Source organism: Gopherus flavomarginatus, chromosome 4 (genome assembly GCF_025201925.1).
Source record: "Gopherus flavomarginatus isolate rGopFla2 chromosome 4, rGopFla2.mat.asm, whole genome shotgun sequence".
Classification (NCBI taxonomy): Eukaryota; Metazoa; Chordata; order Testudines; family Testudinidae; genus Gopherus; species Gopherus flavomarginatus.
The window spans coordinates 182241022-182258231 of NC_066620.1; the positions used below are offsets into that span (position 1 = coordinate 182241022).

The 17210-nt window shown below is 41.0% G+C and overlaps 1 protein-coding gene across 3 annotated transcripts in view; it reads right to left on the reverse strand.

The window, feature by feature from the left end:
• The window catches only part of EIPR1 (EARP complex and GARP complex interacting protein 1), a 181762-nt gene that overhangs the window by 129025 nt on the left and 35527 nt on the right, over nt 1-17210 (reverse strand). The window lies entirely within an intron of this gene.

Genomic DNA, 17210 nt, shown 5'->3' on the forward strand with positions numbered 1-17210 from the left:
ACAACTAAAAATCTTTAATACAACCCCTCCTTTCTTCCCTCTCATCCCTGGAAGATCATCCCATTCTAGTCCAACCCCCTGTTCAAAGCAGGACCAACAAAATCATCCCAGCCAGGGCTCTAAAAACCTCTAAGGATGGAGATTCCACGACCTCCTTAGGTAACCCATCCCAGTGCTTCACCACCCTCCTAGTGAAATAGTGTTTCCTAATATCCAACCTAGACCACCCATACTGCAACTTGAGACCATTACTCCTTGTTCTGTCATCTGCCACCACTGAGAACAGCTGAGCTCCATCCTCTTTGTAACCGCACTTCAGGCAGTTGAAGACTGCTATCAAATCCCTCCTCACCCTTCTCTTCTGCAGACTAAATAGGCCCAGTTTCCTCAGCCTCTCCTCATAAATCATGTGCCCCAGCCCCCTGATCCAATTTGTCGACATCCTTTCTGTAGTGGGGGGCCCAAAACTGGACGCAATACTCCAGATGTGGCCTCACTAGTTCCGAATAAAGGGGAATAATCACTTCCCTTGATCTGCTGGCAATGCTCCTACTAACGCAGCTCAATATGCCGTTAGCCTTCTTGGCAAGAAGGGCACACTGTTGACTCATATCCAGCTTCTCATCCACTGTAATCCCCAGGTCCTTTTCCGCAGAACGGCCGCTTAGCCAGTCGGTTCCCAGCCTGTAGAGGTAGGTGCATGGGATTCTTCCATCCTAAGTGCAGGACTCTTCACTTGTCCTTCTTCAACCTCATCAGATTTCTTTTGGCCGAATCCTCCAATTTGTCTAGGTCACTCTGGACCCTATCCCTACCCTCCAGAGCATCTACCTCTCCCCCCAGTTTAGTGTCATGTGTGAACTTGCTGAGGGTACAATCCATCCCACCATACAGATCATTAATAAAGATGTTGAACCGGCCCCAGGAATGACCTCTGGGGTACACTGCTTGATCCTGGCTGCCAACTAGACATCGAGCTGTTGATCACTATCCGGTGGGCCTGACAATCTAGCCAGCTTTCTATCCGCCTTATAGTCCATTCATCCAATCCTTCTTCCTTTATCTTGCTGGCAAGGATACTGTGGAAGACCATATCAAAAGCTTTGCTAAAGTCAAGAAATATCATGTCCACTGCTTTCTCCCTATCCACAGAGCCAGTTATCTCATCATAGAAGGCAGTCAGGTTGGCCAGGCATGACTTGCCCTTGGTGAATCCATGTTGACTGTTCCTGATCACCTTCCTCCCCTCAACTGCTTCAGAATGGTTTCCTTGAGGACCTGCTTCATGATTTTTCCAGAGACTGAGGTGAGGCTGACTGGTCTGTAGTTCCCCAGATTCTCCTCCTTCCCTTTTTTAAAGATGGGCACTGTATTTGCCTTTTTCCAACCGTCCAGGACCTCCCCCGATCACCACAAGTTTTCACTTGCATGACAACAGCCCCCACTGTAGATTCTGCCACTGACCAGTAGCAATCCAGAATTTCAAGCTTCCAGACTGCAATTGCCACTCACTTCTCAACCAGCAATGCAGCTCTCATTCTGGTGTCACTGTGCTCGAGCAAGCTCAGCACACAGATCCAGGAATGTGGCCTTTCATATCTGAAAGTTCTGCAGCCACTGCTCATCGTCTCAAACCTTCATTATGATGTGATCCCAGCAGTCGATGCTCTTTTTTCAGATATAATAGATATGTATTAAATATAATAGATGTATATAAAATCATGAGTGGTGTGGAGAAAGTGAATAAGGAAAAGTTATTTACTTGTTCCCATAATATAAGAACTAGGGGCCACCAAATGAAATTAATGGGCAGCAGGTTTAAAGCAAATAAAAGGAAGTTGTTCTTTGCACAGTCAACCTGTGGAACTCCTTGCCTGAGAAGGTTGTGAAGGCTAGGACTATAAGAGGATCTAAAAGAGAACTAGATAAATTCATGGAGGTTAAGTCCATTAATAGTTATTAGCCAGGATGTGGAAGGAATGGTGTCTCTAGTCTCTGTTTGTCAGAGGGTGGAGATGGATGGCAGGAGAGAGAGATCACTTGATCATTACCTGTTAGGGTCACTCCCTCTGGGACACCTGGCATTGGTCACTGTCGGAAGACAGGATACTGGGCAGGATGGACCTTTGGTCTGATCCAGTATGGCCATTCTTATGGTTCTTAACAGTCTAATTATATATTATGTGAAAAATTATTTCCTTGTTATCAGTTTTGAATTAATCATCTTTCAATTTCATTGAATGTTCCTTTGTTCTTGTGTTAAGAGAGAGAACAGAAGTTCCTGATCTATCTTCTCTCAACCATTCATTATTTTGTATACCTTTATCATGTCCCCTTATTCATCTAATTTTAAGGTACTTCTATGGCTCTTATGAGTGAGTGCTTCACAATTATTAATGAATTTTACTCTCATAACACTCCTGTAATGTAAGGAAATAATATCCTCATTTTACAGATTGGGAATTGAGGCACAGGACAGATTAAGTGACTTGCCCAGGGTCAAAGAGGAAGTCTTGTGGCAGAGCCAGAAATTAAATCCACAGGACTTTAATTCTTAGTCCAGTGTTGTATTCACTAGACCATTCTTCCTACCCTACATATAGCAAGTTCATGTAGATATCTCAAAAATTCATCACCAATTAACATCAATTCCATACAAGCAATACCGACAAAGGTCATTAACAAGAGCACGAACATCTGATTATCTGATTTAGAAAACATATTAAAAATACTCAATAGTTTATGTGTATGGTCAGTATACCTTATCCCCATACGATAAGGAAAGAAACATTTTTAGTCCGTACCAAAACTAATTCTAACTTTTTTCAGCCTACTTTCCTTCACTTTTTCCTATATAATTGAGACTAATGACCTAACCAATGTCAAACACCAATCCTGAATAGTGCCTTTGTGACCAACACACCACATTCAGATTCTGAAGCTTTTATTTTTAAAAGGTTTATACGGTTAAGCTTGCAAGCATGAACCAAGTAGTATAAGTCCCTGCAGTAAGATCTTCCTAAGCCCAAAAACATACAACCTGAAGCAATTACTAATGTTTGTATCCAGTCTCCCATTCATTTAACTGTGGTGTTGATTCTAAAACCTAATGACAATAACAAATGTCAAGCAATGATTCTATTACTGATCATTTTATAAGATGGTATGGAGAGCAAAATGAAAGTGAAACACAAAGGAATTGGGAGTTGCTCCAGGAAGGAAAATACAGAGAGAAGAAAGGAAGAACACAAAGGCAGGAAGGAAGGGAGAAAAATAGAAAAAAGGATGACCAAAAAAGGGCAGATGTAACAGTGGTCAGAGAAATAGGTTTCTCTGCTGAGTGATGCTAAGCTGGAAAACAAAGCACCTCACAAATTGTAACATTTACAGCAATAGTCTACCATGTTTACTGATGTTGAGGAGTACCTTGTTCTGCAGTATTCCCACTGTCTTCCATGGACCTATTGTAGAGTAAGGTACTAGGCAACATCAGCAAAGGTGGCACAGCCCACCCTTACATTTTTAGTTACTACATAAAGGCCATACTCTATTTCTGAAACTTAAAAAACAGATCAGCCCTGCCTCCCCACCCCAGCCAATATCTACTTCCTCCAATTTGTTCTCTCACAGGAGAGCTTCTTTGGCTATAAACCATCTGACCATGTGGAGTTCCTCCATTACAAATATGATCTCTCCATCAACCCTTACATTTTTTCTAGCAGAACAACTCTACTTCTCTACCCTTTTGAACTCCTATCTCCACAATCCCAGCCACTCATTTGCCATATTTGACTCCTCCTTTAAAAACCTCTACACCTTTCCTGCTTTCCCTTCTCAGGTCAGGATCTCACTAATGTTTTCAGTGAGAAAGTTAATGAGATCTAATATGACTTACCTAGTGTCCTCTTCCCACTCACCTTTGTCCCCTTCCCTCTAATCTCTTCTCTTACTTCTCCCTTGTCACTGAGCTAAGTTTCTTGACTGTTCCTTCTCCTGTAATGTCTACCTGCCCAAGTGACCGCATCCCATCTCCTTAACTCACGTCTCAACCCTCACCTCCTCCCTTACCCATCATCTCAGTCTCTCACTCTGCACAAGTTCCTTCTCCTCACAAGCATGCTCTAATAACTCCCACCCTTGAATCCATCTGCCTCTCCTGGGAGAGCCCCATTCTCTCCAAATATGATTAATATACAGTCTACAACCACTGCCTTGAGTTCCTCTACTTCAAACTTCTTTTTTAAACCCTCCAGTCTGACTTCTGCCCTCTTCACTGAAACTGTTCTTCTAGTCTCAAATGACAAATGCTAGCACTTTACACCATTTCCAAACGTCTTTGGACTCCCAGTATGAGACCATTGACCACTCTCTACTTCATTAAATTCTGTCCCTCATTGGCTTTTAAATTAATAAGAGAACCAAGAGAGAGCACTGACTCCAACTGGTCCTTCACCATCTCCTTCTTTCAGCATCTCCCAAGACTCAGTCCTTGGCCCTTTGCCCTACCAGATCTGTTACTATCAACAACTGTATTTGCTCATAAATCAAAGACCATAAATTCTTACTTTTTTCTGGCTATAAATGGCAGTGTGTGTGTTAGAGCAGTGGGTCTTCCCTTTAGCAATTTCCTCACTTGAGGGTAAATAAAAGGGGCAGAGAAAGATGGCAAAGCAGCTTCTTTAGATAGTGTATCAACCAAAAACAAGAACAAGATTCACCTACACCTCCTCGCTGAACAATCTCTGTGCCCACAAATAGAAAAGATTTATTTATTTTATATTCCCAATGTCAGAGAAGAAGAATATACTGGAATTGCAACAGGCAGCATCACCAATGAATCCATGTATTTCTAAAGGTTCCATAATTCTGCGTATCCACAAGGTTTCTACTTTGCTCACCTAGCCCTGGAGTTAAGGTTACACATTTGTAGTTTCCTGTACATTTAAATACAAAATCATATTAGCTACCCTCTAGTCCACAGGTATTTTCTCCCACCCTCAGCATGCTTTAAAAATCTCTTAAAATGGCTTTCCTATTTCCCTGGATACATTGTGAAAATTAAGTAATGCAAAGAGAATATATGGAGTGTATTTCATCTAGGCCTTGTCAGCTTTTCATTGTTTTAACCCTAATATCTCTGCTCTAGCATAATCTACAGTCTTTTGAGCATTTCACCTTAATCTAGTGAAAATTTTATCCTAGTCTAAGACATGATGCTCATGACCACAAACAGAATTTCTTTCAGGCTCCTAGTAATATCTGCTATACACTTCAAATGCTTTCCATTGGTGGGGGTGTCATAAACAGATAGCTAAGGGTTAATGTCTCTTTCACCTGGAAAGGAGTAACCTGAAACACCTGACCAGAGGACCAATCAGGAAACAAGACTTTTTCAAATCTGGGTGGAGGGAAGTTTTGGGGGTGTGAGTTCTTTGTTCTTTGTCTTGTGTCTGTGCCCTCTTGGCTCCGAGAGTGATTTTTCTGTCTCCTGGTTTTCTAATCTTCTGTTTCCAAGTTGTAAGTACAAGGATAGTAAGACAATACGTTTATATTGTTTTTTTGTATTTACATGTGTGTAGTTGCTGGAATGTGTTAAATTGTATTCTTTTGGAACAAGGCATTTATTCACTTTTTTTTTCTTAAGCAATTGACCCTGTAGATTGTCACCTTATACAAAGACTATTTTTAATGTACTTTTCTTTCTTTTTATAAAGCTTTCTTTTTAAGACCTGTTGGAGTTTCCTTTAGTGGGGACTCCAGGGAATTGACTCTGCAGCTCACCAGGGAATTGGTGGGAGGAAGAAATCAGGGGGGAAATCTCTTTGTGTTAGATTTACTAAGCCTGACTTTGCATACCCTCTGGGTGAGGGAGGGGGAGAGAGATTAGCTCTCTCGGTACTTGTGTTTCCAGGACTGGAAGCAGGGAATCTCCTAGGGTCATCCAGGGAGGGGAGCCTGGGAGGAAGTAACCAGGAAACAAGGGGAGGGGGTTATTTCACTTTGTTGAAGGACTCAAGGCATCTGAGTCTGGGGGTCCCTCGGGGAAGGTTTTGGGGAGACCAGAGTGAGCTAGGCACTGTATAATTCCTGGCTGGTGGCAGCTTTACGAGGTCCAAGCTGGTAACTAAGCTTGGAGGTTTTCATGCTAACACTCATATTTTGGACGCTAAGGTCCAGATCTGGGAAAAAATGTTATGACAAGGGGGTACTGAATAGCTGTGCTTGGATGGCTACTGGTTTCTTATATATCTGAAGACTAATTTATCTTCATTATTTGACCTATTACTACATCATTTCTCTCATTCATTCATATCTTTATTTTGCAATTGATCCTAATCTTGTCCCATCTTCAGTTTTCCTTGATATTTACAGAGTATATTTTCACTAAGCTGGTTTCTTTTTGCTAATTACTTTGTCTTCCTTTTTATTCATACTTTAAAAATGTCATTCCTGCCCAGTTTTAATTTAGCAAAGGTGACTGTTCACTTTTAACTGACTAGAGCTAGTCAGGATAATATGGCCAATGGGAGTGCAATCATCCCAGCATTGTTCTGCCAGTGCTCCTCATTTAACTAGAGCCTTTTTCCTATTTCACTAGTGGGCCTCTCTCCAGAATATACTATCATCTGTGCCAGACTGGAGATGGTATTTTTGTGATATGGACAAATATCCATGGGGAAATGAAACCAGACAACCAAACTCATTTCAGTTTTGACCTAACCAAGATGCATGTAGGTTTTCAGAAATGGACTGTTTGCCAATTAGCCTAGTGAGCTACAATTATTCCTTATTACCATTTTTATTACTAAATGGTATACAAAACCTATGAACATAGCACCACTTTCTTTCAACTGTCCTCTATTTCCCCCCAACCCCTCCAAGACCATCTGATTTTTCTTTGAAGCATAGTCAGCAGTTTACTGAAATTTACCATTCTGTGTTTAGTGTCAGATTTAATTTCAAGCCCAATAAACTGTTAATTGATTTCTCAAATTCTTAGCTACTTTCGGGTTTTCAATCATAACCCCTGTTCTGCTTAAAATGAAGTTTAATATGGCTTCTTTCGTGATTAATTCACATACCTATATGAAGTGAGAGGAGGGAAAAAACCTTGAGGCATCAGTATCTTTTGTGAATACATTCCAATATTGCTTACAAGTGCAGAAATTCATCCTGGGTAATTTAACTCTTCTCTTTACCGTTACTTGAGTCTTACTTCCCTCCCGCTCCTTGTACATTCATTCAATGAGCTTTTAATCCATTTCTCTGTGTACTTGGCCTCCTCACAGCTTCAAGTATTCCCCCTGCGTGCCCCAAGAATTAAAGAGTCATAATTTGTTAAATGCAACTCGTCTGAGCTGTATCAATTTTTTTTTGTGTCATACACATATGTAAAATCCCCTTGTCTACACCAGTTTATGATCTCATCCAAAGCCCACCGAAGTTGGTCGCAGTCTTTTAATTGACTTCAGTGGGCTTTGGATGAGACCATATGCTACCATGCTCTCAAACTTTTAATATGTCTTGTCCTACAAGAACTTGAAGAAAGAATTAGTAGTATCCAAGAAGAGACAGCTAGCTACTAGAGAGGCCCTATTGCCAACCTGCCCTAGTTCCTTAAATTTGGTTTTCAGATTCTAAAGTAATTCTATGACTATTCTTGGACATAACCTTCTACAATTACTGCAGTATTATAAGAAACGCAGGTAGCAAAACCTGTAGTTAAGGATGGCTAACACTTTCCATTCTAAGACCCTGTTTTCAGTTGCTTGTAACCTTGCAAACCTTTAACAGTTAGGGCTTAAGTTTTCCATGCCATGTGCCTGCTTCAGACTGAATTTTTTGTTTTTGAAAGTTTCATCAAAAATGACTCAACTGTTTCTCAAAAAGAAGCTAGGGAAAACTTCTGCCCATAACAAAAAAAAAAATCTTAAATTATTTCACTTGAGAAGCTCTAGAGTCTCCTTGTATTGGAGCAGGGACTTGAAATTTGGGAGGTGCGTCAGGGATGAGTCCTTTCTCCATGAAAATCCAATTAAATTAGGCCAAATTATAAGCCTCTAAAGTCTCAGTACACATAAACTGAGAAACATTCAATTTTGTCAATCAAATTGAAGACTCAGTACTGAGCACGCTCCAGCCGAGACTACAGAGTCTGAGCAGGACTTTCCATGCAATTGCTCCTTCCCCTGTCCTGGGTACCAGGAACAGGAACTGAGAACAAGACGTTATCTGGCCTGTGTTCTTAATATGCCCACTACTGGTGCGCAGGCAGTGAGAAGGAAAAAGAACACGCTTGAAGGGATCAGAGACAAGCAGTCTGTAATACTACACCAGGGCAAACTCTTCTCAAAAACAGGAATGGTGAAGCTGTGTTCCATTCCTCTGCCAACAGCAAATAGCCATGAAACCCACCCACTTGCAAAATGTGTGCCTCATGTAAGTCTAATGGCTGCCCCACATAGAGACTGACAACCAATTGCTACCATCAATTACTCTGTTCAGATAGAAGAAACTCTGTACTACAGATTTAAAGGTTCCAATCCTGCTGTTAAAACATGTAGATATCAATAGGGTTTCACATCATGGAACTTGTATTTTCCCTTTTTTTAATTACATACAAAAACATTAAAAGAACACCAAGGTTGCAAAGTCAGGTGCTCAAAGTTAGGAAGCAACAGAACAACCAACATGGCAAAACAAGAATTAAGTTTGTCTGTGCAACCTTAATTTGGCTCCCTTGTGCACATACATTACAATATAGTCTTTAATTACATGACCACATATTTATGTTTAACTTTCTACAGGACCACGGCCTAATGCAATGCCAGAATGGATAGTGCTCAAAGGAAGCAGGATTGTATAGTGAATGAGACTGACTGTAGGATCCCTGCCTCATTTCTTGCAGAATTTGGAAGAAGTGTAGTAAATGAGGCATTGAATTGTAGAAAGAGAATGGAGGTTCTCATGCTTAAGGCAGTTGACTGGATTCTATCCCTGCCTCTAGCATGGAGTTTCTATAGAATGCTAGTCAAGGCTCTTAAAAAAAAAAAAAAACAAAAACACACCAAACTTTTCACAGATGACCATTAATTGTGTTTTCACTTTTTGGGTGCCCAATCTGAGACACCTGGAGTCTAATTAGCAAACATGCTGAGTACTCCCTCTAGTGCAACTGGAGTCAATGGGAGCTGTGCTCTGAACAAAGTGCTATACAATGCCAAGTACTCTGACAAATCAGTCCACAGCTTCTCAAACTGAGTGCCCAAAAAGTGTGCACTTTTAATCTTGATGTGTATGTGCCTCTGTTTCCCATCTGTAAAATTCAAATAATACCCTCTTATCTCAGAGATGTTGTGAAAATAAACTCAATCATTTTTGTGAAGCACTAAGAAGTTATAATGATGAACACCATAGATAAGATTGTACTCAGAGCAGTGCTTGCACTGTGTGTTGTAAACCAGGCCTGCAGCCACATATTGAACAAAGGATAAAATAAAATATTTAAGAGCTGCTCATTCAGTGTGCACAGCACATTTTGTTGATTGAATGAGGCAATAATCTTGTAGAAAATGTGTGTCATGTCATTAGACTTATTATAATGCATCTGCACAAGAGGGCAGAATTAAGGTTGCACAAGCATCCTTATTTCTGGCATTTCTTAATAATTGACTGCCTGACTTTGCAACCTTAGTGTTCTTTTAAAAAAATAGGGGGTGGGGGTTGTACATAACATGTAGTTTGCTTTTAAGGAAAGGATAGAGGGTCATTACTATAATAGTAAAGCAAGGAATATTATAAGTATTGTCTAACGTCTCTATAAGGTTCTTTTATTTGCCATGCCCCTCTTTACCATGCTAGCTAGTAAGGATACACAGACCACTGATATGAATGAGTGATTTTTAAATTTATTTTGCAAAGTTGATTTCAACAGAAGTTGAAACATGAGAAGAGCTACTGTTTTTCTAAAAAGATTTTGGTGGACTTAGATGTTAAAATCCCAAGAGGAAAAATTGGATTTCTTTCATGATCAATTGTTTATAATGAGTTAATTCATGCTCTATTTCCCTCTATCGTGAAGATCCACGCAAATGGTCCATTTCAAAAATCTAAAGGCTAGGTAATTTTTAGCAGCCTTAGGTTGTGTGAAATTTTCTATGCTGCAAGAAATCTTACCCTAGGAGTATGGAAAGGGAAAAGTTACTTACCTTGTATAATTATACTTTTCTGAAGACACGATTGTGCAGGAGTCTCACTCCTAACAAAGACAAGTTGAACCCCAAGCTCTAAACATTTTCTTTATTTCTAAGGCAGCAGAAGTTAAAAGCACTATGAGAACATGAACTCTCTGTTACTGGTGGTCACCTACCAGTACCATCCACCATTGTTGGAACATCAAGTTAGTTTCCTATTAGTGGGGAAAGAAAGGCTCCTCAAACAAAACAAAGCCAATTCCAAAAATATAATAAGAGAGGGGAAAGTCAGTGCCTTAAAATGACAATAATAAAGATAAAGATAAAGATAAACACCACCTCAGAAAGGCTCCCCTCCAGATTCGGCGGGAGATAGGTAGGAGAGTGAAATTCCTGCAAGATGATAATATTGTCAAAGAAGCAGAAGCAGATGTAAATGTTTCCTTTTCTAAAAGCACCATCTGTGCAAGATTTCTATGCCCGGGTCATGTCCAGACTAGGAAATCAGATTGTGTTTTAAACTGTGTTATCTAGCACATTTTAAAACAGGTCCTTGTACCTAGAATAGACACAGGAAGTTGTGTTTAAAAACATTATCGCGTTGTAGTTAATCTTGGGTGCCGCCTTAGGGACAACCAGCTAACACAGTTTAAAACAATCTATTTTCCTAGCGTAGACATGGCCTTGGAGAGCAGCAAGGCCCAACTATCATCTGCCGAGTCTTACATCCTTCTGCTCATGGAACCATTCAATACATAGAACCAAGGATCAATAGATACTGCTGGAGACCAGCAGCCAGCTGGCGCTTCTGAGCCAGCAGCAGTCTGAGAGCTGAAAGCCCAGCAAAATGAAAAGAAATTAAATGAGAACAGAACCTAATGCAAGGTGAATAGAAGGAGATTAGTCAAAGCAGAGTGGAGCTGAAATGGGATTAAGAGCCAGAATGGGAGATAAAGTAGTAGATCACCAATGGTAAAGAAGAATATGACCAGAAGATTTCAAGGGCAGTGGTTAATTATATCAAGAGTGGCAAGTGATCAGAAGGAGGGAGTGGCTCACACTCCAACCCACTACCATCTTTAGGAACAGAAACACATGTCATTGATAGGGGTGGAAGTTGGAGTGGTATCTGCCTGTCTCACTTTAGGGAACTTATATCCAGGAGTGAGAAATATACACAGATGGTACTCTTTAGAGAAGACAAAAAACTAGTTTCTTGCAGATCAATGAGATTGGGAATTAATGCTGTAAAAAAGAATGGATGTTGTAGAAGTGTAGTATCTGTAAAAAACTGATGTATATCCTTACCTAAAGCATTAAAATACACACAAGACCACCTTAGGTCATGACTAATTCTTTGATGAGCATCACTTGTTTTTGGATGCAGTGATTTATGGCTCTAAAACATAAAGGAATCTCCTGTGTGAAAGTATCACTTTACTGCCATTGATCCTGAAATGACCTCCAGATACTGGGATGGAATATTATTTCCAAGTTTACAAGAAAATAGTGGCCCTGAACAGTTTTCATTACAATCTGTCTTTAAATAAGAAAAATAAAGGAAGAAAGGTATGGCCAACTAAGTAGTAATGAAAACCTTATAAATCTCGATAAATCTAATAAAAAGCAGGCAAGAGAAACACATGGAAAAAATAAATTTATACAAAACCAGCAGGTCCAGATGCATACATTCCAGGGTGTTTAGAATTAGCTACTTAAGCTATCTACAATTACTTCTGAAGAGACAAGAAAAACTGTGAGAGATACCAGCAGTCTGGAATAAAAAACCGTATACAAATGTGGAATGTATTGGCAAAGAAATAAGGAATACGAATTCCTGATAAATACAAAGTTGGGCACCTAAAAATATTAGCATGACAACTGCCCCCACTGTAGATTCTGCCACTGACCAGTAGCAATCCAGAATTGCAAGCTTCCAGATCGCCACAAGTTTTCAAAGATAATGGCCAGCGGCTTTGCAATCACATCAGCCAATTCCCTCATCACCCTCGGATGCAGTAGATCTGGACCCATGGACTTGTGCATGTCCAGCTTTTCTAAATAGTCCTTGACCTGTTCTTTCACCACTGAGGGCTTCTCACCTTCTCATATTATTGCTATAAAAATATTATTGCTTATATTGCTGTTAGTTAGTTTAAAATTATGTTATTGTTATTGTAAAAAACATAATAGTAATACCTTTCATGTCCATGCTAATCATGCATTGTCAATATATCCAATAAAAACTCCTAAAATTAAAACATCTAACGTAAAATCAAAAATCCATGGCTTAATACAAATAAAAATTTAAAAATATCTGTTGTACTAAAAGTACAAAAAAATGTATAAATACAAAAAAAACTAACAAACATTTGTAGGGAATCTTCATGCATAACAGTCTCTGTTAGCAAAAGTTAAGCTAATTATAACCCTAATAACACAAAATTTGTAAAAGCAAACGTTGTGTAAGGCAAGTAAAAAAAAACTGTAAAAAATTGTTTTTCAACCTTGTGTAAATAATACAATATGTAAACTAACGTCTCTTAAATAACAAAATAAAATATCAAAATAACCTATGTATAAATAAAATGCAGCTGTTGCTTATTATTGTCTATAACAAAAGTATAAATGCTTGCTATAATTGTTTACCTGTTAAAAAACCTGTCTAAAAAAATAAAACCCTATGTTCTAGTGCACTCTCTCCCTGTTACAGCTGCTAAACAAAATAAAATATCTAACTCTGCTGCACCCAAACAAAAAGCAAAAACTAAGTTTTTCTCCAACACCCCATACTGTGTCACCCAGGACAGTAGTGTGGGAACTGACCTTGTCTGTGAAGATGGAGGCAAAAAAAGCATTGAGTACTTGAGCTTTTTCCATATCATCTGTCACTAGGTTGCCTCCCCCATTCATTAGGGGTCCCACACTTTCCCTGACGTTTTTCTTGTTGCTAACATATCTGAAGAAACCCTTCCTGTTACCCTTCACATCCCTTGCAACTCCAGTTGTGTTTTGGCCTTCTTGATTACACCCCTGAATGCTCTAGCAATATTTTTATACTCCACTCTAGTCATCTGTCCAAGTTTCCACTTCTTGTAAGCTTCCCTTTTTGTGTTTAAACTCAAAGATTTCACTGTTAAGCCAAGCTCGTTGCCTGCCATATTTGCTATTCTTTCTGCACATAGTGATGTTTTTTTCCTGTGCCCTCAATAAGGCTTCTTTAAAATAAAGCCAGCTTTCCTGGACTCCTTTCCCCATCATATTAGCCTCCCGGGGATCCTGCCCATCGGTTCCCTGAGGGAGTCAAAGTCTGTTTTTCTGAAGTCCAGGGTCCGTATTTTGCTACTCTCCTTTCTTCCATTTGTGAGGACTATGTGGCTCTGGGAAGACAAATAAAGGAGTTTGAGGCACAAGTCGTGTCCTCATCCATCTTCCCTGTTGAAAGAAAAGGCCCAGATAGGGACTGTCGAATTGTGGAGGTAAATGCATGGTGTCAAAGAGAGGGTGTCACAGAGAGGGCTTTGGATTCCTCAGCCATGGAATGTTGTTCGGGGAAGGATTGCTAGGAAGAGATGGGATCCATCTAAAAAAAGAGAGGGAAGAGTATCTTCGCAGGCAGGCTTGCTAACCCAGTGAGGAGGGCTTTAAACTAGGTTCGCCAGGGGACGGTGACCTAAGCCCTGAGGTACGTGGGGAAGTGGGACACCGGGAGGAAACACAAGGAAGAGGGTACAATGGGCTGGGGGTCCTCCTGATTCATATTGAGAAAGCAGGGCAAATCGGCTACTTATCTTAGGTGCATGTACATGAACACAGCAAGCCTGGGAAACAAGCAGGAAGAATTGGAAGTCCTGGCACAGTCAAAGAACTATGATGTGATTGGAATAACAGAGACTTGGTGGAGTAGCTGACATGACTGGAGTACTGTCATGGATGAGTATAAACTGTTCAGGGGAGGAAAGGTGGAGGAGTAGCACTGTACGTAAGAGACTGGTATGATTGCTCAGAGGTCCAGTATGAAACTGGAGAAAATTGCCTGTTGAGAGTCTTTGGGTTTGTAGACATGCGGCCTTACTCCCTGCAGCGCCTCCTGCTGGTGACTTCTGAGAATTAGCTTGATTCAGCTCTAGAGCACCCTTTTCAGGCTGGTGATCCGCCTGTCCTCTGGCCCCCGTGTCCCTCCCTGAACCCAGTGCCCTTTTACATGAGGTGCTGCCCCCTGGCAGTAACCCCTCAGTCTTAGGTCTCCCCTCCCTAGGGAACCCCCACCCACTATTCCCACCTCACCTCAGTATACTACTGCCAGTCATTGTCTAGCCCCCACGCCCTAGGGCAGACTGCAGTATCAGCCTACTCATCACTGGCAAGGCTGGGTTCGGACCTGCTGCCTTAGCCTACCCCTGGGCTGCCCCCTGCAACACCCAGTATCTGGTGGCCCAATGCTAGGCCACAGCCTGGGGCTTTCCAGGCTAGTGCTCCCCAGCTCCTCAGCCTGTCCCCAGCCCTAGGTACCTTGTCTCCAGCTCCCTGCAGCCAGGTCCATCTCACTCTACAGCTAGAGAGAGACTGTTTGGGCATCTGGCTCACAGCCTCTTATAGGGGCCACCTGGGCCTCATTAGGGCATGGCCACAGCTGAGCCTACTTTCCCTAATCAGCCCAGACTTCTTGCCCCAGCCACAGTCCTCTCCTGGGCTGTTTTAAGCCCTTCAGGGCAGGAACAGGGGACCACCCTGCTACAGGGTTAAGTTTAGAAGTGAGAGCAACAAGGGTGTTGTCATGGTGAGCGTGTGCTATAGACCACCAGACCAGGAGGATGAGGTAGATGAGGCTTTCTTCAGACAATTAACTGAAGTTTCCAGAACACAGGCCCCAGTTCTAATGGGGGACTTCAATCACCCTGGCATGTATCTTGGAAAATAATATAAAACATACCTTCAACAGAAGTGAAATACTTGAAAAAGCACAAACTGAAGACAAAAGCTGAATATAACCATGGAGTGATAGAAGATATGCATGGCAGCAACATGGCAGCAAAAGAAATTCAATACAAGTTACAGCAACAAACGCAAAGGCATTATTACTTTATGGACGAGAGAGTCCCTTTCTATATAGTATGTATAACGTTGCATAGCATGCTGGACAGACAACTAACTGAAAGATGGGCACAATTTGTAAAAATATAGGGAAGAGCAAGAGAAATGATTACTTAAGCATTTGAGGAAAGAAAAGTTTGAGGAACATTTAAAGTTTCTTGGCTAAACAATAACAGTGTGCATATATGCAAATATTGAGGGGAAGTGGAGACGAGAAACAGGACAATAGCTATGACTCTTTGAAGACTGTCAAAGGCTACAGAGGAAGTGGAAGAATTCAGGATGATCCACAAAGATGTAGTGAGGAGTACTGTGATAAAACTCAAAAAACTCCAGGCAGCATATTCCACTGAGTGTTTTTTTTTTTTAATCAATTTAGTTCAAAGGTATTCTAGTAAAATAGCTTTGGTAACTGAATTCAGAGTGTTCCAATTGAATGTATTTATTTTACAAGATATGTTTGCATAAATAGCATATTCAGTATACAGAGTGGTAGCTGTGTTAGTCTGTATCAGCAAGAAGAACGAAGAGTACTTGTGGCACCTTAGAGACTAAGCCTAGAGTCAGCGGCACTGCTATGGGTACCCTCATGGCCCCACAGTATGCCAAGTATTTTTATGGCTGATTGTCAAGGTATTTTTCCCCCAGTTTGAACTTTAGCGTCCAAAAGTGGGGACCTGCATGGATCCTTCTACGCTTAATTCCTAGCTTAGATCTGATAGCACTGCCACCAGCCAAAATATAGTGTTTGGCACACTTTCTGTTCCCCCAAAACCTTCCCTGGGGAACCCAAGACCCAAACCCCTTGGGTCTTAAAACCAGGAGAAATAAACCATTCCCCCTCCCTGGGTTACCCTGAGAGGCTACACTGATCCAAACTCCTTGCATCTTAAAACAGAGAGGAATTAACCTTCCCCCCCCCCCTCCTTTCCCCCTACCAATCCCTGGTGAGTTCAGACCCAATCCCCTTGGGTCTTAAACAAGGGAAAAAAATCAATCAGGTTCTTAAAAAAGAAAGCTTTTAACTAAAGAAAGAAAAAGTAAAAATTATCTCTGTAAAATCAGGATGGAAAATGTTTACAGGGTATTCAGATTCATATAGCCTAGAGGGACTCCCTCCCCACTAGCCTGAGATTCAAAGTTACAGCAAACAGAGGTAAAAATCCTTCCAGCAAAATACACATTCACAAGTCAAGAAAACAAACATAAGACTAATCTGCCTTTTCTAGCTAGTACTTACTATTTTGAATATGAGAGACTGTTTCAGAAAGATTGGAGAAAGACCTGGTTGCATGTCTGGTCCCTCTTAGCCCCAAGAGCGAACAACAAACAAAAAAAAAAAAACAGCACAAAGACTTCCCTCCACCAAGATTTGAAAGTATCTTGTCCCCCCACTGGTCCTCTGGTCAGGTATCAGCCAGCTTCACTGAGCTTCTTAACCCTTTACAGGCAAAAGAGTCATTAACCTTTAACTAAGTCAGTGTCAAACAGATAGAACAATGCTTTCTCAGCTCGCATCCCCTAACACCCATACTTTACTTGCGCTACATTGATGACATCTTCATATCTGGACCCATGGAAAAGAAGCCCTTGAGGAATTCCACCATGATTTCAACAATTTCTATCCTACCATCAACCTCAGCCTGGACCAGTCCAAACAAGAGATCCACTTCTAGACACTACAGTGTTAATAAGCAACAGTCACATAACCACCACCCTATACCAGACACCTACTGACCGCTATACTTACTTACATGCCACCAGCTTTCATCCAGACCACATCACATGATCCATTGTCTACAGCAAAACTCTAAGATACAACTGCATTTGCCCCAACCCCTCAGACAGAGACAAACACCTACAAGATCTCTATCAAGCATTCTTACAACTACAATACCCACCTGGTGAAGTGAAGAAACAGAT